The sequence below is a fragment of the Somniosus microcephalus genome, chromosome 27 (genome assembly GCF_052327205.1).
Source record: "Somniosus microcephalus isolate GS21.2 chromosome 27, FLI_Smic_1.0, whole genome shotgun sequence".
NCBI lineage: Eukaryota > Metazoa > Chordata > Chondrichthyes > Squaliformes > Somniosidae > Somniosus > Somniosus microcephalus.
This window is the reverse complement of record NC_141013.1, coordinates 10,728,478-10,751,125: the sequence shown is the minus strand read 5'-3', so window position 1 is coordinate 10,751,125 and position 22,648 is coordinate 10,728,478. Positions and strand designations below refer to the sequence as shown.

General features: G+C 44.3%; 1 protein-coding gene across 5 annotated transcripts in view; it reads left to right on the top strand.

Moving 5' to 3' along the window:
* Window positions 1-383: 383 nt before the first annotated feature.
* Window positions 384-22,648, top strand: part of LOC147099964 (A-kinase anchor protein 13-like) — a 482,784-nt gene continuing 460,519 nt past the window's right edge. For all 5 annotated transcript variants that reach the window (XM_085968506.1, XM_085968508.1, XM_085968507.1 and 2 more), the window contains exon 1: window positions 384-672. The gene's annotated coding sequence lies outside the window, so the exon portion shown is untranslated. The remainder of the gene's footprint in view (window positions 673-22,648) is intronic.

Sequence of the window (22,648 nt, the reverse complement as noted above, 5' to 3'; positions counted from 1 at the left end):
TTATGGTGAAGATACTTATAAAAGTCAAATTAGTGAAACATTATGTTAATTCAAAGTGAATATCTGTAGGAAATGTACAGCTTTATGCTTGTGTTTCCCTGCTAGTAACATTGAGCAGGGTGTTTATAACATCTGAGTATAGAGCGCTAAAATGTCCCTTCCACATTGCGGACAATGGAAAAAGAGTTGAGAGCCAGATAATTTAATAAAGGGCGGTCCTCAACGCTCCCCAATCCAACCTTTAGACCGGCTATAGATTATGATTGACAGGCGAGGGAGCGAATGGGAGTCGGGATTGTGGTTGGGTTGGCCAATGGGGGATAAGGAGGCGGGGCGTGGAGTGCGCAGGCGCAGTGGCGTTAATCCAAGTTTGGGGGGCGAGAGTCGAGTGATCGGTGCAACTGGTGGGGGCAGAGAGAGAGAGAGAGGGGGCAGGAGACAGCCCATTCAAACCCCCTGATCACCGCACCTCGGCCAAACACAGACCCAACTAAATGAGAATATACATCAGTGGTGGAGGAGGGGGGCAAGAAAAAGCAGCATTTTATGTAATACAGGGAAAAAAAGTGCAATGAGTTGGTCACATCCCGGAGAGGAAACACAATGAGGACGGAGGGAATGAGTGAGCGCAGTTAAAAGTAGCTGTTCTCGTTAAACGAGGCCTGTTTTGAGGTAAGACTTTGCAAAAGAGCTTTAGCTTTTTTTTTAAAAACAAGTGCACAGTGCATACAGAAAATGTGATTTGTTTGCATGTCGTGTAATTTAATATCCCTCCTTGTTACTCTGGGCTTTGTTCTGTTTTTGCTACTGCATTGTTACCTGGAGCTGAGCTTGGTGTGTGTTTGGGGGGAGGGATACAATGTAACTGGGACTCAGACTCCCAGCTCTGAAAATAACAATAGATCCATGTGTTTACTTTAAATAAAAAGTTTTTGCACCCCCCCCCCCCACTTCTGAAACTAAAAGTTTGTTTTAGTTTTTAGAAATTGTAAATTGTTATTTTTCTTTTAAACTTTTTTCTTAAATGTAATGTTTTCATTTGTCTTTCAAGTTTATTTATTGTCTTAGTACAATGTTTGTTTTTAAGAGGGGGAAAAAAAGTTTTTGGTTTTAGTTCTTGGTTGAGAGGGGGGAAAAAATCCACTTCATGTTTCCTCAATATTTCCTCCATGGATTTTTAAATAGAGCTTTCTCCGAAAGTAGATTTCAAAAGCATTTTATTTGTGAAGTGTGAAGTTTTTTTATTAAGTGATACATTTTTATCAGTTGCTCTTTAGTGGACGGGTTTCGCTGGCCGGTTACAAGAGCATCAGCTGGGATTTTTGTAAATATCTTTTTCGGGGTGTTTAATTTGGACACATTTTCTCGGCTGGATTGTTGTTGCTGCAAAGATTAGATTTCCGATCGTGTTTCTGGGCGCTCTCTGCCGGATCTGTCACTAGCCGTCTTGCACTGTTTTGTATTCAAACGTTTCATATTGGACTTGGGGGAAGAGGTGGTGTTACTGGTAAAGTAGCAATTTGGCACGGTTCAGCCTACTTAAGAACTGCAGCGATTGAGGTCAGATCTTACGAGCACAGGGTATTAAAGCATGAAACGCAGTGTTCAGGATGCGATTACTTTGAAGTCCGGTGCTGTGTCTGACATTCAGAGTGCTGGTTTTAATTTCATTTCTCCAGTCCCTTTTGTAAAGTTAGCAGAACCACTCGCGGTTTACAGTATTGCAAAAAAATTTTGTTGAAAAATAGCTTTACAAACTTGACTTTTTGCAATCGCCTGATGGTTGGTAAACACATTGAAAAATCCTATGTGATAACAACTTGGCTTAGTTAGTCAGCACAACTGATTATAGGGAGTAGCAGCCCCTTTGTGTGCATATATAAGCAAGGTCTTTTGTATTCGTGATGAAAACAAATGGCCAGAATCCTGGAGTCCCATGCAATAAAAACAGAATTTGTAAACATGTGTTTCTGATGGTTGCTAAAAGGACCCTCCCCTTAGCACTATCTGCGGTGTCATGCCAGCACTATATATATATATTTTATATATATAAGAAAAATTGGATTGTTATATGTACACTCTCTGCAATAAACAGCATGATTCAAACTGACACTCTTTGTGTTGCTGTGAAGTGGGTTTAGGTTATGCACCAACATGAAAATAGCAGTTTTACTCAGGAATCAGTTGCCAAGCAGCAAGTAGTGAGTCCTCAAGGCTGTTTGAACCATTAAGTTTTCATCTGGGGCGCCAATCTAACTCCAGGCTGGTGCAAACCTGCATTTTAATAGTGCCCAGGTGGTTTATTTGACCTCGCAGGAGTTTAAACAAAAAATAGAATCTTTTGTGTAAATAGAGCCCTGAGATCTCTCCGTGCGCTCCTTAAAATTTAGAATGAACTGCCTTGTGGGGGGGGTGGTAGCAGAGCCCCTGTGCACGGGTCCAAGGGCACAGAGCTCCAATGTGGCTGACATTGGTTGTGACCTGCATTGAAGCGCAGTCAGCAGGGTAACTCCAGCCTGCTCGCAACTCGGGTACTGGCAGCAGGTACCCTGCCCCCCCCCCCTATCTAACTTTATTTGGGGTGGGGGGGCAGATGTTGGCAAGCGATAGTTGTTTTTCTGGCTGGTAACGATTGAATCACAGTTCCGATTTTAGTTTTTACGCTAAAATTTCAATTTGTAGATTTTGAAATGATTGGTTTAAATAAGTTCAAGGGACTTGTTTTGGAGGGGGGGAGGAAGAGGAGTTTGTGAGGAAAGTTCAGTTGAGGTCAAGCAAAAAAGGAGTAAACTTGTAGGGCCAAAGGGCTTCTCCTGTTTCTAAAAGTCCCCTCAATCCTTTTCCCTCCTGTCCCACAGGAATTCATTAGTCAAGCGACTATTACCAGATTCCCTCATTCTACAAATGCTGTCTTTAAATAGGGATTATTTTAATCTATTGAGGGGGAGGAGCCAATCACCCATGCATATTTATTCTGATAATGTCAAGTGCAAAAAATGTAACGTAACTTGCATAAAAATGGTCCCAAGGCACTTTACACAGGCATGAGGATAAAGACAACATGATAAAGGATGACCAAAAGCTTGGCCAAAGAGTTGGGTCTTAAAGAAAGAGAAGGGGAAGGAGAGGCAGAAGGCTGTACGAAAGGAATTCCAGAGTATGGGATCGAGGCTGCTGATGGTATTGCCACCAATGGTGGGAGGAAGAGAGGCGGCGGGTAAGATGCACAAGAGTCTGGGGCCAGGGGAGCACAGAGTTCTTGTGGGGTGTGGCGAGGGTGAGGGGAGGTTTCGGGGCTGGAGAAAGTTAGAGGTAGAGAGGATGGGACCCTGGGACATTTAAACACGAGGATGAGCATTTTAAATTTGTGGGATCTTGCCATTTTTGTTGCAAAGGGATGCATTGTACTATAACTTTCTGTGATTGTACTGTAACTTTGATGTTGCAGTGTCTCGCATGCATTTTTTGGGTAAAATATCATCATTCATAACTGGACTCTTTTTTTTCCCTGGAGGCTGAATATGTTGCTGGGTGCACTGAGATAATGTGGTTGATGTGCATATCAGTGCTGTTTGATCTAAACCCTTCAAAGCATAATATCTTAAAAAACAATCTTGAAGTTAATTATATCTTGAAAGAATGCTGTGTGAAATAAGCTAGGCCCGTGCCCCATCAGCATGTGCCTATAATAGAAAACGGCCCCTAATTCAGCACTAAATTGGAAATCATTTTGAGAAGCAACATGGATCTCCCTGGTTTGGGGAAATGGAAAAATGTCACATGGGAGTGCTGTTCTGAAGTTTGGGGCTGATGCACATTCGTGGAACAAGGCGGAATGACTTTCAGTCTGCTACTAACTCGGGTTGTACAGGAAACTCTTTGGTATCCGGCACTGACGGGACCGGGATGGTGCCGGTTGATTAAAAATTCCGGATGACGGAGAGGGTTATCTACCGAAGCTATTTTTAACAAAGAGTCAGACTCATGTTATTGAGGTGTTCGGACTTCCGACAGCGCCAAGAAGCCGAGTAGTGGCAGTTTGGAGAACTACCCCCACTGACTAACTCGACCACCGCGGAAGACTCGGACTCTGACTCAGCAACATTTCCGGTTATTGAGGTGTTGTTTTTGGAGTATGAATTTTGCTGGTTAATGGAGAATTCTGGATATTTAGGTGCCATTTAAACGCGAGTTTCCTGTACATCACACGGGGAGTGCTTTTATGCTGATACTGGGTGCCTGAAATGGCAAACAGCACTCGCATCCCACGTGGAAAAGTACAGGACTGGAAAAGACTACGAAATTTCATCTGGCTGATCTCAAAAAATGAAAGCCTCTCAATTGTTCACTCCCTCGAATGTCTCCACACTGTCTGCCTGCACTGCTTCCCTCAGCTTGATGAGCACAGACTGCACCAGTGAAGTAGAATGTTTTTTTTTAAGGGAGGGAGGTAAGTTAATGACGAGAATAATATGAGCTTTCATCTAGTGAGGCCTTGGCAAGATCTATTTATGTGTGGACTAATGATGCTCGGGAATGATTTATATATTGGGAAGCTAATCGCAGGATGCAGATGGTATCCTACACAGTTATTTGTTTGTCAACTTTGCTGACAGGTGTCCATAGCTATGATATCATCTTGACTGCAAATTAATTGCTAAATGTTATTTGCAGTCATTACTGAAGTTCTGTGTCATGTGTTTGTGCGTATGTATAAGAATAGATATCTATCATAGATACAGATGTTGGCAAGATATTGTTACTGTAAGACTCTTGTCAAATTATGCTATTTAAACCCTGTTATAATTTCATTTTTTTTAAAGTTTCCTGTCATACAGGATAAAGTCACATAAAAAAAACTTGCAATAATGGCAAATTTGAAACTGCACGAGCAGATAAATGAAAAAACTTGCAGTGGAAAAACAAGGATATGCATCTCACTCTTGCAGTTTATCTCCTCTGAACTGTTTGTGTTGCAATATTTCTGTACATAAGGGTCAGTGTTGTTACTAAAGTTACAGTAAAACATAATGGAGGTTGTGTCATTTTCACACAGCTGCTCTGTTGGGTTTTTCATTAGCATTTCACTGTGTCCGCTTGAACCGTAGAAAACACCAGGTACAATTTACCCTAAACTTGGGGTGTATCTGCAGGGATCATTTTGAACTGTTCAAAATTAGGGTGAAATACTGTTGGCTATAGGTCTGTTACTGGTGGTGATTGTGGAGCAATTTGAAATGATGGATTAAGAGCATCACACAAGACATGTAACAGCTTGAATGCAATTTTCCGATACTGTATTGGTACCAGTGTCGGTGTTTACTTGCAAGTTGCGCATAGTATTGCCCATATGCGTATATAAAATGGCAAAAGAATTGGAGAAACTGCAGAAAACTGCTCCACAGAGCCACCTACTGGGCTGAGCCTGCAACTATATTGTGACAGTTGACATAGCAAGATTGAAGCGGCAATGTTGACATACCAGTTTACAATGGTAAATGTTGACACAAAGGCATGACCAAAAAAAAAAGGATATATATACACACCATTTTGCACTATTAAATCTCTGGCAATTAGAACCAGAATTCTGACCTTATTTAATATAGTATGTTGTGGGGTCTGAAATATAGAGAAAATGCTGGCAGAACACAGCAGTTCTTTGTTGTAATAAAAGGTTACACCCAAAACATTGGTGTAGCTTTCTTCTTTTGACTTGTGTATTAACTTTTTTTGGGATTCTCCAGCTTCTGGTTTCCCTCCTGTAAATTGCACATCTCCTGAGTGAACTGAGCCATTGTGATTTTTTTTTTCTTTCCCCCCTTCCCTCCCACCACAACTCACTTTATACTTGAGAGCCACACAGACAAAGCATATCACTTTTTAAATTTTGTTTTGTTGATCCAGACACTTTGTCACGATAAATTGTACGACACAAAGACCCAAGGGCCCTGAAATTCCTGGCGCCCTGCTCCACCGCCAGATGTGTGCGGCAACTTAGCAGCCACCCCCAGACCTGACTGTCCTCTGAACCATGGGGTTGAGGCCACTTGCGGAAAGGGATCAGTCACATGCACCACGTTGAGCCAAGAATTTGTCTGTGGCGCCTTGGTGCTTTGTTGGGAGGGGGGAGGGGGAACGCTATTCCAGTCAAAGACAGTCGAAAAGATCTCGATTTATGAAGTTGACACTTGCCTAATAGCAAGCAATCCCTTTGATATCAATTGTCATTAGGACACTAAAATTTCAGATCCCACTTCCATCAGGGCTTGAACCTGACTTGCAAGTGCACCAGTGCGATGAAGGCATGCTCTGGATTGGGGGTTCTGGAAGTGGAACTGGTGGGTGACGTTATCCCGCCAATCCTGTCTCCTCTTCTGATAGCATGGAATGTCTCTACCTTAAACCAATGGGTGGGCTGAGCCTCTGCCGGACTGGACTCCATCCCATATTCCAGGCTCATTTCTCCATCCTCTGTCGACTCTAAATTGGAGTGTTAGCCTAGATTATGTCGTGAAGTCCAAGAGTGGGGCTTTAATTCCCAATCTTTGGACTCCGAGGACAGAGTACTGCCATTTGAGCCGAGCTCATAGGTTTACTACTTCAGGATTATGTTATACCAACATCACAAGTCAACAATGCTGGCACATTGTTACAGAAATTGGGTCAGTTAGTTGCACTGAGTCAGAGGACTGTGGGTTCAAGCCCCACTCCAGGACTTGAGCAGGTAATTTAGGCTAACTTTCCCGTGCAGTACTAAGCGTTGTCAGAGGTAGTGTCCTTGGGATATGCCATTTAAATGAAGGCCCCGTTTGCCTGTTCTGGTGGCTGAGGTTGACATTTAAAATCCCGTGGTGTTACTTAAAGAAGAGCATGGAGTGTCCTGCCCAACATTCCTCCCTCCACCAACACTGTCAAAACCAGATTAGCTGGTTATTTATTTAATTGCTGTTTGTGGGATCTTGCTGTGTTCCTTGTTTGCTTACATAATAACAGAGATTGCACTTCAAAGTAATTTACCGTATGTGAAGCACTTTGAGATGTTTGACAGATGTGATTTATAAATGCAAGTCTTTTCTTTCAAATCCTATAACGTGATAAATTCTTTTAGTAAAGTACTGGAGAGAAAATAGTTACACCTGTAATTTACAGCACATAACTGAAGAGGCGCTTGTGGAGATAGTCAAGGTGAGAGCATATTGCGGTACTCTTAGATTTTTTTTAATGTAGGGCTGGGCTACCTTAGCTAGATTTAGTTTGCTTGACGAGGAATTGACTTGTTGCTCAGCTAGTTGGTATGGTGTAGCATGATACTGTACAGACTGCATACATTGTTGTGGTGAGCCAACAAACGCTGACTCATTCACCGCAGTCTTAAAAGGTGTGGTAGAGTTCAAGTGTATTAAATGAAAAGAATTCTCCCTTCACTTCAAGTAACAGGTGTTGGGCCTTTTTGTTTTCATGTTCAGCTCTTTGATGGCAGCCCAGCTTGTGTTTTCCTGTTCTCCAAGGTTATCATGAATGGGGTTTAAAATGTGTTGGATATATTTCTGTCAGTCGGGGAAGTTGGGTCACGAGGGTACGTGTGCTGATCGCAATATTTCAGATAAGGTGTAGGAGTAGAATTATTGCCTCATCTCTGTGGAGTGCGTTGAGTTGACTTTTTAAAAAATGTCTCCAGTTGCTGATAGTGAATTGTAACTACTGTCGTGTGTGCTGTTCTACAAGCTGGCACTCCTGCACAGGATACAAGAAAAAGCTTGTTTTCTGATGGGCTTTCTCTGTCCTTTGCACTGTTCTTTCTTTCCTTTCCCACCTCTTCCCCTGCCTCCTCCCCATAGGCGCACAGTATTCACAGCGTGACCAATTTGGGCTTTATAATCTAAGGAAAATTGGGAGTGAAAGTTTAAATTTAAAAAATATTCCGGTCTCCCTACAAGGTATGAGAAGTCTATTGCCGATTCTTTCCCACTAGAGCAGCTAAGTATAACGACAAGGGTGTTTTCATATTCCAGGACTGTAGGCGATGGGAGGTGTCAGTGTTTCCCTGCTGGTATAAACAGCCCTGTGCTAGGGAACCACCCGCATTGTATACCTGCTGTCGATCTACCTTCAGATAGAGGAAGCTGGATTCGGGAAAATAAAGCCGGGGAGCACGTCCTTCCCTGTTTCCCATAATGTATCAGCCGGCTCCGCTCAATCCCGAGCGGAGGCACCCACTTCTTGGAGAGGCAGGGAGACATCCACTGGACTTGTGTGTTGTGCTACCGATTTGGCAAAAGGACTTTTTTGTTTTAGCTAAATTGCCCATTTTTTGCAGTTTTAAAAAGGAAGTGCCTGAATAATTGGGCCACTGGTGTATGCTTTAATTAACAAGACCGTAAGACCTTTTAATATCGTGGCTCAGCCAGGTCCTAGGGGAGCGATGCCCAAATAACCACCTGATCTGACTATCCTGTTTTTATATTTGAAACCTGTTGATCATCTAAATGCCCATGTGGGCTTAGAGATGGGTGCGTCTACGCATGTGAAGAATGTACCTTCCCTTGCATGTGTAGAGTGCCTTGAAAATTATACTTCCCAAATATTTTGGCAGGAGATCGCAAACATTTAACTTTTGTCTCTTTTTAAAGGATATAATTAGCGATTCCTGATTTTTTGGCATTGAATTGGGACCTCCCATGCATTTGTGTGCTCGCATACTGATATATTGTGTCCTACTACAAGCACATAGAAACATAGAAGATAGGAGCAGGAGTAGGCCATTCGGCCCCTCGAGCCTGCTCTGCTATTCAATGAAATCATGGCTGATCATCCAAATTCAGTACCCTGTCCCTGCTTTCTCCCCATATCCCTTGATCCCTTTAGCCTTAAGAAATACATCTAACTCCTTCTTGAATATATTTAATGAATTTGCCTCAACTGCCTTTTGTGGTACAGAATGCCACAGGTTCACCACTCTCTGGGTGAAGAAATTCCTCCTCATCTCAGTCCTAAATGGCTTACCCCTTATCTTTAGACTGTGACCCCTGGTTTTGGACTCCCCCGCCATCGGGAACATCCTTCCTGCATCTAGTCTGTCTAGTCCTGTTATAATTTTATAAGTTTCAATGAGATCCCCTCTCATTCTTCTAAACCCTAGCGAATACAAGCCCAATCGACCCAATCTCTCTTCATACGTCATTCCTGCCATCCCAGGTATCAGTCTGGTGAATCTTTGCTGCACTCCCTCCATGGCAAGAACATCCCTCCTCAGATAAGGCGACCAAAACTGCACACAATACTCAAGGTGTGGTCTCACCAAGGCCCTGTACAACTGCAGCAAGACATCCTTGTTCCTGTACTCGAATCCTCTCGCTATGAAAGCCAACATACCACGCTGGTGTACGGAACAGTTTTGGGAGTTCAGGCCACCAAAGCAGGCCCTAGTTCAGATAGCAGATTGGAAGACCCATGCCATCATTTACTCTTGGAAGTTTCGTCAGTAGCACGAGGCCTGTGTGTTGGTATCAACTGCACTCTAATGTGGGGGCTGTTTATTATTTTTTTTAAGTAGCTTGATTGCTTAACCCTTCAGACGTGAACAGAATGAATTCCTGAGAATTGAGAACATTCCATGTTAGGTAAGGGCTAGCTGTAATTGTTATGTTACTGTAGGCTTCTGGAACTTGTTTGATTGCCTTTGGGAGTCGGAGAAGAATTTTCAGACTTTTTTTTTCCTGAAAAAGGTTTTGTTGTGCCTCCCGGGAGATCACGTGAATTGGGGCGGAGGAACATAGGAGCAGGAGGAGGCCATTCAGCCCCTCGACCCTGCTCCGCCATTCAATGAGATCATGGCTTCATGGCTGATCTGCGACCTAACTCCATATCCCTTAATACCTTTGGTTAACAGAAAGCTATCAATCTCTGATTTAAAATTAATAATTAATCTAGCATCAATTGCCGTTTGTGGAAGAGAGTCCCAAACTTCTACCACCCTTTGTGTAGAAGTATTTTCTAATTTCACTCCTGAAAGGTCTGGCTCTAATTTTTAGACTATGCCCCCTAGTCCTAGACTCCAACCAGCAGAAATAGTTTCTCTCTATCTACCCTATCTGTTCCCCTAAATATCTTGAAAACTTCGATCAGATCACCCCTTAACCTTCTAAATTCCAGGGAATACAACCCGAGTTTGTGTAATCTCTCCTCGTAACTTAACCCTTGGAGTCCGGGTATCATTCTGGTAAACCTACGCTGCACTCCCTCCAAGGCCAATATATCCTTCCTAAGGTGTGGTGCCCAGAACTGCTCCCAGTGCTCCAGGTGTGGTCTAACCAGGGTTTTGTACAGCTGCAGCATAACTTCTACCCCCTTGTATTCTAGTCCTCTCGATATAAAGGCCAACATTCCATTATTTTCTGTACTTGTTCGTGACATTTTAATGATCTATGTACCTGGACCTCCCAAGTCTCTGAGCCTCCACTGTTTCACCCTGTCCTATCTTTTTTAGGTCCAAAGTGGATTGAAATCCAGTTTTGATCATTCACTTAATCTGTCGATATCGCTTTGTAATTTCATGCTTCCATCTACACTGCCTACAGTTCCACCTATCTTTGTGTCATCGGCAAATTTGGATATATGACTTTCTATGCCAACATAGAAACATAGAAGATAGGAGCAGGAGTAGGCCCTTCGAGCCTGCTCCGCCATTCAATGTGATCATGGCTGATCATCCAAATTCAGTACCCTGTCCCTGCCTTTTCCCCATATCCCTTGATCCCTTTAGCCTCAAGAAATATATCCAACTCTTTCTTGAATATATTTAATGAACTAGCCTCCACCGCCCTCTGTGGCAGAGAATTCCACAGGTTCGCCACTCTCTGGGTGAAGAAATTCCTCCTCATTTCAGTCCTAAACAGTCCAACATCTAAGCCGTTATTAATTTACTTTGAATAGTTGAGGCCCCCAACACCGAGCCCTGCGGAGGTGGGGTGGTGGCTGGTGCATGTAGGTTGCGTCCATCTGGTTGAGACAAGTTGGATGGAACAGTCGGTCTCTTCCTATCCCTTTTCTACACGTGTATGTTTTTTTTAATTGTTCATGGAAAGCCAGAATTTATTGTCCATCCCTAAACAACTGACATTGCTGTGGGTCTGGAGTCACATAAACTGGGTAAGAGCAGCAGATTTCCTTCCCTAAAGGACATTAGTGAATGATGAGTTTTTACAATAGTTACATTGTCACGCTTACTGAGTTATTTAATTAACTGAATTTAAATTCCCCAGCTGGCATGGTGGGATTTGAACTTTTGTCTCTAGCTCACTAGTTCAGGCCTTTGGATTACTAGTCCCGTAACATAACCACTATGCTACCGCTCCCAGTTTATAACTCATGCAGGCCTACCCTTGCTTACCTGGCAGGTGACTGGTTTCAGGTGTGTAACTAGTATTGTCTGAATCATTCCAATAAAGTGTCCTGCAATGGCTTCTCTTCCTGCTCCTGCGCCGTTGCCTCTGGACTCACTCGAGAATTTATCATTTACAGGCTGTTCCTTGACAACATCAACCAAAGACTTGATGTCGGGTTCCGCATGTACGCTGACGACACCCAGCTCCACCTCATCACCACTTCTCTCGACCCCCTCCACTGCCTCTATTGTCAGGCTGCTTGTCCAACATCTAGTCCTAGAGGAGCCAAAATTTCCTCTGGTTAAACATCGGGAAGACCAAAGCCTTGAAGCGTCACTGGAATACCCTCCCTAAATCTTTCCCCCTTCACCTCTCTCTCCTTTTTAAAGATGCTCCTTAAAACCTACCTCTGACCAAGCTTTTCGTCACCCCCTCTTAATAGCTCCTCCTTTGTCACGGTGTCAATTTTTGCCTGATTTACATTCCTGTGAAGCCCCTTGGGATTTTTGACTATGTTGAAGGTGCTATATAAATGCAGGTTGTTGTTGTACTGGTAGGTATGTAAAGTTTTCGCGCTGTGCCCTTTTGAACTGTGAAGCACACCCAGCAGTACAGTTGTAACTGGCTTTTGATTGGAGTTCACAATTCACTCTGGTCCTTTGACACTCCATGTCAGTCGTTGTCCCTACTGGTACTGCTGTGTGATATGTGGACCCCGAGAGCAAATGTACAGGGCTGACTTCCCAGCGACACTGGAAGCTTTTAACCCATATACTTTGATGGGTCAGTGATGCAGTCATTCCCCTGAACATTGGGGTGCTTCGATTATGGGGTGCAGCTTATGCAGGGAGAGCCAGGCAGGGTCTTCCAAATTCGGGTTGAGCCTGTGCAATGCTGGGACGATCTGGTGGTTACAGATCTATTACTGATGGTGGGAGGAACGGAACTGAGGTAATAATCGCACATAGAAGCATATTGGTTTGAGTAGCTATTTTCCTGCAGTGTATTGGCATCGGTAGATTATATCAGCTCAGTGACTCCCCCTCTGCGCTTGCTGTGTGTGTGTTTTTTTCTCCTCCTGTCCCTGTGGAGAGGCACCCACCTCTCTTCAGCACTTCCTCATGCGAGCCTGGCTGATGTTGGCAACTTGCTGTGTGAAATCTTGGGGTTGCAACAGAGCTGCATCCTCCCACTCCTGTGGCCCACTGCGTTGAAGCTTGATGTGCTGTGCTGTTGCCAATAACCGTCCTGTATCGACTTTCTTCCCGTTTGTACTGTACATGTTGGGAGCTGAGGGTGGATTGCAGCATTCAGACCAAATACTTTGAGTTGGTTCTTGCAACATCCAAAACTGCAAACAGTCTGTTGTTCTTTGCAGTGGAAATACTGTTCAAGGTTTTTTTTTATTCGTTTGTGAGATGTGGGCGCCGCTGGCAAGGCCGGCATTTATTGCCCATCCCTAATTGCCCTTGAGAAGGTGGTGGTGAGCCGCCGCCTTGAACCGCTGCAGTCCGTGTGGTGAAGGGCTGTTTGGGAGGGAGCTCCAGGGTTTTGACCCAGCCATGATGAAGGATCGGCCGATGTAGTCAGGATGGTGTGTGACTTGGTGGGGAACCTGGAGGTGGTGGTGTTCCCATGCGCCTGCTGCCCTTGTATTTTCATTCACCACGAGAGAGAGAAAGACTTGCATTTATATAGCACCTTTCAGGACCTCAGCACGTCTCGCGAAGTGTTTACAGCCAATGAAGTATTTTAGAAGTGCAGTCCCTGTTGTAATGTAGTACGGGCAGAGAGATTTGTATGGAAGGCAGGATTCTGGAGACCTTCTAAATTGTTGCATGTACCTTTTTTGTGTGGATTTTTTTTCATGTTTCTGTCATGACTCACTTAGGGAAAGGTAGTCGGAGAGCGCTGACCCATTTTGGAGAGGTTTGTTTTTTTTTTTGCTAAATTTTTCACACATAGTTTGTTTTTGTTTAAATGGGAAAACAGCAACAAATGGAAGGCCACAACTGGGACTGGAAGAACCCCAGCAGTGTGGGGACACAGCCAGGCGTTGAACACAGGTGCTGGGGAAGTAACAGTGCTCCCAGATTTTGGAACACCTGGCATTTTAATGTGAGCCCCGGTGCTCGAATGCAAAGGTTTTGTGTGGTGTGTTGGGAGAGGGCCCCCAAAGAGCTGATTAAAACCCAAGGCTGTTGCCAAGAGATTTAATTAGCCTGAGCTTCCTTGTTCCTGGATGGGGGATTAATGCTTGTTCCGCAGCCAATCTACTCATTTAGTGATCTAACCGCTAATGGTGTGTAAACCGAAAGCTCGAGTATTTCTCTTCCAATTACTTACTCCTGAAGCTTTAGATCAGTTTCCCAAAGTCCGACTTGACCAATTAGTGGTATTATGGCTGACTAACCTCTTGAAGGCCATAGCAGGTTTTCTTGAATCTTTTTTTAAAAAAAAGCAGTGCAATAATGAGGGGATACTTCAATTTATTTTTTGAAGAATTGTAGCTCTCCCCGCCTCCTTTTCAGTGGACCACTTGCGGCAGAATGGAGGGGTAGACTGGTCTCCTAGCAACTGCTGCTGTTGGCGTTAGGAAGCGTAAGAGCAGATTGATGCAGAGCTCCCTCCCTCACCAGTCCAGGATTCCTCCTTGTGAAGAAAGAAAAAACTTTGCCTTTCTGTTGCGCCTTTCACGACCTCAGGACGTCCCAAAGCGCTTTTCAGCCAATGAAGAACTTTTTGAAGTGTAGTCACTGTTGTAAGGTAGGAAACGAGGCAGCCAGTTTGCGCACAGCAAGCTCCCACAAGCACCAATGTGATAATGACCAGCTAATCTGTTTTTTAGTGATGTTGATTGAGGGATAAATATAGGACACCGGGGGATAACTCCCCTGCTCTTCTTCGAAATAGTGCCGTGGGTTCTTTTACGTCCACCTGAGAGAGCAGACGGGGCCTCGGTTTTAACGTCTCATCCGAAAGACGAAAAGAGGAAGATCGCTAGCTGGAAGGTTCTGCACTTCTGCCCAAGGTAAGTATTGGGGAAATAAGAGAGAGGCAACAATGGAAATCAACATCAGCAGCCATCAGTTCCAACCCTCTCTTTGTAGCAGAGATGAGGTTAGGAATGTGTCGGAGTGGTTGATTAAAATTGAACCAACCACTTGTTGCTCCAGACAGCTCTTGTGCTTTAATTGCTGAGGATTTACTGGAAAAGAAGCAATGATTTTCCTCGCAGGCTGCTAGCCACCACTGGAAATCTGGCTTTTAAGGGGTACCCAATGAGCTGTGTAAATATGAGTGCCTTTTGCAAATTGCAGTAATATTTCTGTCCCCGAACAAGATGGACAGCACATCTGCTGTGAGGCCTGTATAGAGTGGTTGTAGAACATGCCTGCTGTGTTTCAGACATGCCATCCAACATGCTGTTCCTCAAGTCTGGAAAGTATTCTATAACTCGTGTTTTCCCAGGACCTTAAAAAAAAAAAAAAAAAAAAAAAAAATTGTGGAAGTTGTTGCGTCCCTCAGTCTTCCTTTAGCTCATTAAAGCCGAAAGCTTGATGTTGCTTCAGTTTATCGGGTCTCTGCCAAAGTTTTCCCATTTTATGTAAAAGTTTTGAGAAGCATAAATAATGCTGAAACTCTCACTCTCACTCTCTCTCTCACACTCTCACACTCTCTCTCACACACACACTCTCTCTCTCACTCACCTCACTCCTCTCACTCACACACTCCTCACTCTCACTCACTCACTCACTCACTCACTCACTCTCTCACTCTCTCACTCACTCTCTCACATGCGCACACACATTTCTGTGTTGCACTGAAAAGAGCGAGAGACCGTCATTTCTTGTTGATTTCTTCGGGCCTTGGGGCAGGGGCCAGGGACTTGCAGCCAATCTATAGAAAACCTTCCCCATCAATTAGTCCCTAATTGACTGTAGGCTGTGGTCACTTACAGCGATTAAACTTTGTGACTTTAAAGTAACGAATAAACTTAAGCAGAGGTCCAACTCAGCAGCAGAATAATATGTCGTGCATTACACGGTCTACTGTTGCTTTCCTTCTAAAACCGTGCAACCCCCTCCCCCACCCTGACTTACCATGAGCAGTGCCATGGGAAGTCTTAGGTAAATTATAAAGGCCCCAAATGGGCATTATTTGCTCTGAGGGTGGCTAATGCAAGCATACTGGTCCATCGAGTCAGCCGTGTTGCAACTAGGTAACGAACGCCAATACTCCCCGCCCACCAGCAGCCATGCAACCTACTGGGACAGGCAAAAAAATATAATACAGAAACCTAGGCTAATTGTGTGATCTATTCCTCCCCGACCCCCGAAGGTGATCAAGAACGAGTTCCAGGAGATAACAATGACCAGGAAGTAGGTTACCCAACATCCTATCTACCTTTTTGTACACGGCGATAGCCGGCTCCTCCGGCAACTTGAGGCTAATAGCATAGATGCATTTAAGGGGAAGCTAGATAAGCACATGAGGGAGAAAGGAATAGAAGAATATGCTGATAGGGTGAGATGGAGTAGGGTGGGAGGAAGCCCATGTGGAGCATGAACACCGGCACGGACCAGTTGGGCCGATGGCCTGTTTCTGTGCTGTTAATTCTGTGCAACTTGTCCAGCTCCCTTTTGAATATTCACAGAAAACCTGCGCCCACTGTGTGGGGCCAGCAACCTATTCCAATGGTCAATGACCGCATGAGAAAAGGAAAAGCCTCCTGGCCTCTAACTTCGTTCTATGCTTATGTAATTTGTATACATGTGTCTTTGTTCTCCCAAACTTACCTAGTTCCAACAATCTGTCCACGTGCACAGTCTAGTTCCTTCATCATTTAAAATAATTCAATTGAGTCACCCTGAAGTCCTGCATTTTTCGAGAGTAACAAGATTCCCGCTCTCTCGGCCTATTGTGATAACTAAGAGTTTTTGTTCGGTATCAATCTAGTGGCACTCTTCTGAATCTTTTCCAGAACCTCTTCTCCCGTGTGTGGGGAACAGAACTGGACACTATTCGAGATGAGGTCCAACCAAGGCACTGGTTGTGGACTGTGTTACCATTTTCATCTGGGGGGGAAAAAAAGCACCTGCGACAGTGCAGCATTCCCTCAGTACTGCACTGGAATGCCAGCCTAGATCAGGTGCAAGTGCTGCAGCCGGGCTGGAGCTCTTAACCTTCTGACCCTGAGGCTACCAACTGAGCCAAGCTGGTGGCTTCATTCAGATTTCGATCATCCTTCATTTCTAGAAGGATGAACTTCAATAGACTGAAGACCTTTCTCGCTTCTGACTTTTCCTGTGTAATTATGTTCATATTGTGTTTTGTGTTCAAATATGTATATACGGATGTTTCAGTGACTACATCGCAGAGTGTTGAAGCGCAGGACCGCTTGTCACTGAGCCGCTTGTCGAATTCAGGCTGTGCTGTAACTTCAACATTTCCCAATTGGGTTTCAGGGTAGACCTATAAAAGGTACAGCTTAAGGAAGCTGAAACTTTGTCTTTTTTTTTGTGAGCCCATTCCTGGTTAGAGGATAAACTCTGTAAATTCCTTTTTATTAATGGTTTAAGGTTACACAGTTGACTAGTCTCTCGCCAAACTGCTCCAGCTGGTCGGTGGGTACGAGATGGAACATATCAAGTTAATCTTACACTGTGGGAAAGTTTCAGTGGGAGCTCATTTACACTTCAAGAAAGCTATAATTTTTTTTTTACACCAAATCTCTGAGACACTGCATGTACATAATAACGTGAGAATTTGATGCCAAGCCAATTCCCCTTTACACATTACTTCCGTACTATAAAAAAGAAAAGACAGACTTGCATTTCTACAGCGCCTTTCACGACCACCAGACGTCCCAAAGCGCTTTACAGCCAATGAAGTACTTTTTGGCGTGTAGTCACTGTTGTAATGTGGGAAACGCGGCAGCCAATTTGCGCACAGCAAGCTCCCACAAACAGCAATGTGATAATGACCAGATCATCTGTTTTAGTGATGTTGTTTGAGGGATAAATATTGGCCCCAGGACACTGGGGAGAACTCCCCTGCTCCTCTTCAAAATAGTGCCACGGGATCTTTTACGTCCACCTGAGAGAGCAGACGGGGCCTCGGTTTAACGTCTCATCTGAAAGACGGCATCTCCGACAGTGCAGCGCTCCCTCAGTACTGCACTGGGAGTGTCAGCCTGGATTTATGTGCTCAAATTGCATGGAGTGGGACTTGAACCCACAACCTTCTGACTCCAAGGCGAGTGTGCTGCCCACTGAGGCACGGTTGACAACTGTGGACCCTATTACATTTGCTAAAATTCCACATGCTTTGAAGGTAGATTGAAATTCGTTTTACAGGTTTTTGCCCTTGTTACTATATTTCTTTCCTATTTGTCTTTATTGTTGATGGCTTACTTGTTGATGGTTAATGCAGGATGCTGGTGATCAAATGCTTGATTAGCTTAGGGGGGATTGTTTTCTCTTGCCCCTCCACCTCCAGGCAAACATTTTTGAGACAGGCAAGTTCACATCTGTGAGGAGAGCCCAACTTTGGAATTTGAGCCCCGGTTTCATAATTGAGTTATGCTGATGCTGTTGGGCCTGCTCTGTGCTGGTCATCCCTGTGCCCAAGCTTGTTATCTTTGTAGGTAATTTGGGTGCACATACCACAGAGCTTTGTGGGCCTCGTATATAAGGTTTAAATGAATGTTGTGGTGGATTTGCACATGTCCCAAGCTGCTGATACGATCAGATCTTGGTGTTCTGATTCAGGTTTCTTTTGATCTGTGGAAACAACCACACTGAAAACAAACCTTTGCAAACCTCTTGGCCCGTGAAGGTTACGCAAGACAAACTGCTAGTTAGAAATAGAAGTTCAGTTGACTGGGCTTCCTGGTTTTCATTGTCGAGACTTGCAGGTTCCCCATCACCCCTGGCCTCTGGTTTGGACAGCATTCCTTTTCCCAGATTCTTGTAAAGCTCCTCTGCAACTTGTGTCCAGGACTGTAGCTTGGTTTAGAACGCGAGTGTATTGATGGGAAGCTACTGGCCAGATCATTTTATGTAAAAGCCAAGTGCTGGTTAATGTTTTTGCTATTTTGTGATGTCAACCATAATCTTCCTGCTAGCAAAAAACGTAGTAAATATTTTTCTGTTCCAGTAAAATCCAATTCCTCCTCTCTCTTAATTGGTAAATGATGGGACAGACTTGTAATCTTCTTCTCTGTTCAGGCTCAAACATGGGGAACAACCACTTGAAAGAAAAAAAGACTTGCATTTATAGAGAGCCTTTCACAACCACCGGACGTGCCAAAGCGCTTTACAGCCAACAAAGTACTTTTTGAAGTGTAGTCACTGTTGTAATGTAGGAAATGCGGCAGCAAATTTACACACCGCAAGCTCCCACAAACAGCAATGTGATAAATGACCCAGATAATCTGTTTTTATGTTGGTTGAGGGATAAATATTGGCCCTAGGACACCGGGGATAAATCCCCCTGCTCTTCTTCGAAATAATGCCACGGGATCTTTTATGTCCACCTGAGAGACGGGGCCTCGGTTTAACGTCTCATCCGAAAGACGGCACCTCCGACTCCCTCAGTACTGCACCGGCGTGTCAGCCTAGATTATTGTGCTCTGGGTACTAACTAGGAGGAGTCTGGTACCCCCTATGAGACTCTGTCTTCAGGAGAGGCCGAGTGAATTCAGGCCGGGGTGGGGTTGCAGGGGGGGGGATGTCGCGGTGGTGGTAAGCAATAAAGAGCAGCAAGGGAAACCAGGTGATATGGTTAGAGACTGGCCTTTCATCACTGGGGCCTTGGATCAAATCCAGGCCAGACTGGTGGCATGAAAGCAGTTACATTTAGAGTACAGTGCACAGTTCTGGTCTCCATATTCTAGAGGCACTGAAGAAGGTGCAAAAAAGATTCACAGGGATGATACCAGAATTGAGAGGCTATACTTATCTGAAAAGGCTCTTTTTTTCCTCTAGAAAAAAGACTGAGGGGGAGACCTGATCGAGGTCTTAAAGATAACGCAAAAGTTTGAAAGTGTAGACGTAGAGAAAATTTTACCACTTGTGGGGGGAGTCCAAAACTAGATGCCATAAATACAAGATAGTCGCTAATAAATCCAGTCGGGAATTTGGGGGAAACTTATTTACCCAGAGAGTGGTAAGAATGTGGAGCAGTTGAGGCAAATAGCATAGTTACGTTTGAGCGGATGCCAGAGAAATGCAGGAGGGAGAAAGGAATCGAAGGATATGCTGATCGGATGAGATGATGTCGACTGGGAGGAGGCTCACGTGGAGCATAAATGCCGGCATAGACCAGTTGGATTGAATGGCCTTTTTCTGTGCTGCAGACTTTTACTCTACGTAACTCACTCTCTTTATGTATCGTCTGTAAAATGAATTCATACCAGGTATGAGATATGCCACAAAACTGCCCACTTTGAGACCAATTGGAATAGGCACTCGGGCGAGCCACAGCTGGTGTGGGACATGGAACGTGCCACACTGATGTTGTCGGGGGGCATTCTTCTGAGATTGGAGTAGAAGAGATGTTGTTTGGGAGAGTGGAGGGAACTCGGTTTGTATCTGGCTGTGCTAGACCTGACTCTTAGACCCGCTAGACTGTTCAATTTTATTTTTTAGCACTGATACCCCATGTCTTGATGAACTAAAAAAAAACATCAAATTCACTCCGAGCAAGTGAGCCTTTTAGCGTCAGTATTTATATACTACTTCAACCTGAGGTGTCAGACTTTAGGGGGTATGCAAACACCACTAGATGCTGTGGAGAGTTAGAATACTTGAAGTGGACAAATGGCCTTTCCTCGTCTGTTGACTTTTCTTTGTGTTCTTATAGTTTTTAATCTTGCGTACTTTTACATTTCATTAAAAAGAATCGGTCAGTTACAGTGACACCTGACCCATCTCTATTTGATGAAACATTGTTTGTTTCGACTTGGTGCATGTGTCAACAGATGCACAGTTCGAGAAATGAAGAAACCTGTTTGTTTTCTGGACCTAGTAACGTGTAATCAGTGACATGCAAATGACTTTAGTCATCCCTATTGCATCAATTTAAATTATACATCCATGACATTTTACAAGCAGTGCCTCATGGCTTCGACCACAAGCGAACAGGAGCAACCAGCTTTTCTGCTAGCGGTGCTACTGTCACGTGCACAGGCTGCATTGGATGGGCTGAATGGCCTCCATTGCCTGTACTTGTCTTTTCTGAGGTTCAAATCTACTGTAGCTATGCACCTCAGTCATTTGGGATCTCCTGAAGTCAACTTTCATCTTCGATATTTTCTCCTTGTAAAAGTCTCCCTTGCTTAAAATAGTTTTTATTTTAACAACAACTTGTATTTATATAGCACCTTTCAATGTAGTAAAACGTCCCAAGGCACTTCACAGGAGTATTAAAAGACACAAAATTTGACACCGAGCCACATAAGGAGAAATTAGGGCTGGTGACCAAAAGCTTGGTCAAAGAGGTAGGTATTAAGGAGCGTCTTAAAGGAGGAATGAGAGGCGGAGAGGTTTAGGCAGGGAATTCCAGAGCTTGGGGCCTAGGCAACAGAAGGCACGGCCGCCAATGTTTGAGCGATTATAATCAGGGATGCTCAAGAGGGCAGAATTAGAGGAGCGCAGATATCGAGGGGGTGGGGGGGGGTTGCTGCTGAAGGAGATTACAGAGATAGGGAGGGGCGAGGCCATGGAGGGATTTGAAAACTAGGATGAGAATTTTGAAATCGAGGCGCTGCTAAACTGGGAGCCAATGTAGGTCAGCGAGCACAGGGGTGATGGATGAACGGGACTTGGTGCGAATTGGGACACGGGCAGCCGAGTTTTGGATGACCTCAAGTTTACGTAGGGTAGAATGTGGGCAAAGGCAGAAATGAATCTTTTGTTACTGGCAAATGAAACATTTTATTTGTTTTGGACACCCATTGCCCACATCTAGCACTTCCAGGTCAGGGGATAGAACAGCCAGATGAAGAGTGAAGCCTTTTCTACTCGACGTGCCCGTGTCTAGGGTTGCAAAATTCTGGGAATTTTTAAAAGAGGAAACTTTCCATGGGAAATTTTGGGAATTTATGGGAATTTTGAGTTTTTTTGCACACTGATGGTTTTTGTCTCTGACCCTTATATTATCTTTGTCGTCAAAATAGACATACTGTTCCATACAAATAAAAACAGGCTTTCAAAACTTTATTTAGGTTATAATTTTGAACTTTATTGAACCCCCACAAAAAAGACCCATCTAAAATAAAATAAAAAGAGCGTCAGCTTATTTAGCCTGTAATTTGTCCTTATTTTGTCCCTTTGAGTCTTCTACTCATGAGTCTTCTGAGTCTTCTACTCCTCATTGCTCCTCCTGATTCTCTGACTCTGGCTCTGACGTGCCCATTTCCTCCTCTGTGTCAGTGTCTAGCTGTGTGGTGGACACTTCTGTATCTGGCTCAATAAGTTGTAGGTTCGCCCGGATAGCCACCAGTTTCTCCACTCTCTTGTTAGTCAGCCTGTTGCGCACCTTTGTATGCGTATTCCCAAAAAGTGACCAGTTTCGTTCAGAGGCCGCTGATGCAGGTGGGATTTGGAGTATCACCGATGCAATAGGTGACAGGGCCTCAGATGCACAAAGTCCCTTCCACCAGGTATGTGCACTGATATGCTTGCATGATTCCCATATCCCATCCCCATTCCAAAGACCTTGCTTGGTAGAGAACTTTGCCAGACTTCCCAGAACTTTGCCCACATCCAGATTGAGATGGGGTGAGAGGGTAGAAATCACACTGTAAGCGCTGTTGATCTGTTCTCCAGAAAGTATTGGTCTCCCAACATGCTTTGGGTCCAGCATGTATGCTGCAGCATGAATCGGCTTGACACAAAATTCTTGACGCGTCTGTATGAATTGAACAATTGCCTTCTCCTCTGCTTTGAGCAGCAGGGATGTGGGTAGGGCAATGCTGATTTGTTCTTTTAAATCAGTAAAAAGCCTGAGAACATCTGACAAGACAGCGTCATCTCCTTCAATCTGAGCAATTGCAGATGCTACTGGTGAGAGTAGTTTAAGGCTGCTAACCACTCTCTCCCAAAACACATCACCCAGCAGTATTTTCTTGATGGTGATTTCCATATCCCCAGACTGGGATATTGCCATTTCTTGCAGCGACTCCTTACCCTCCAGAAGGCTGTTGTACATTATGACAACACCACCCCATCTAGTGTTGTTGGGCAGCTTCAGTGTGG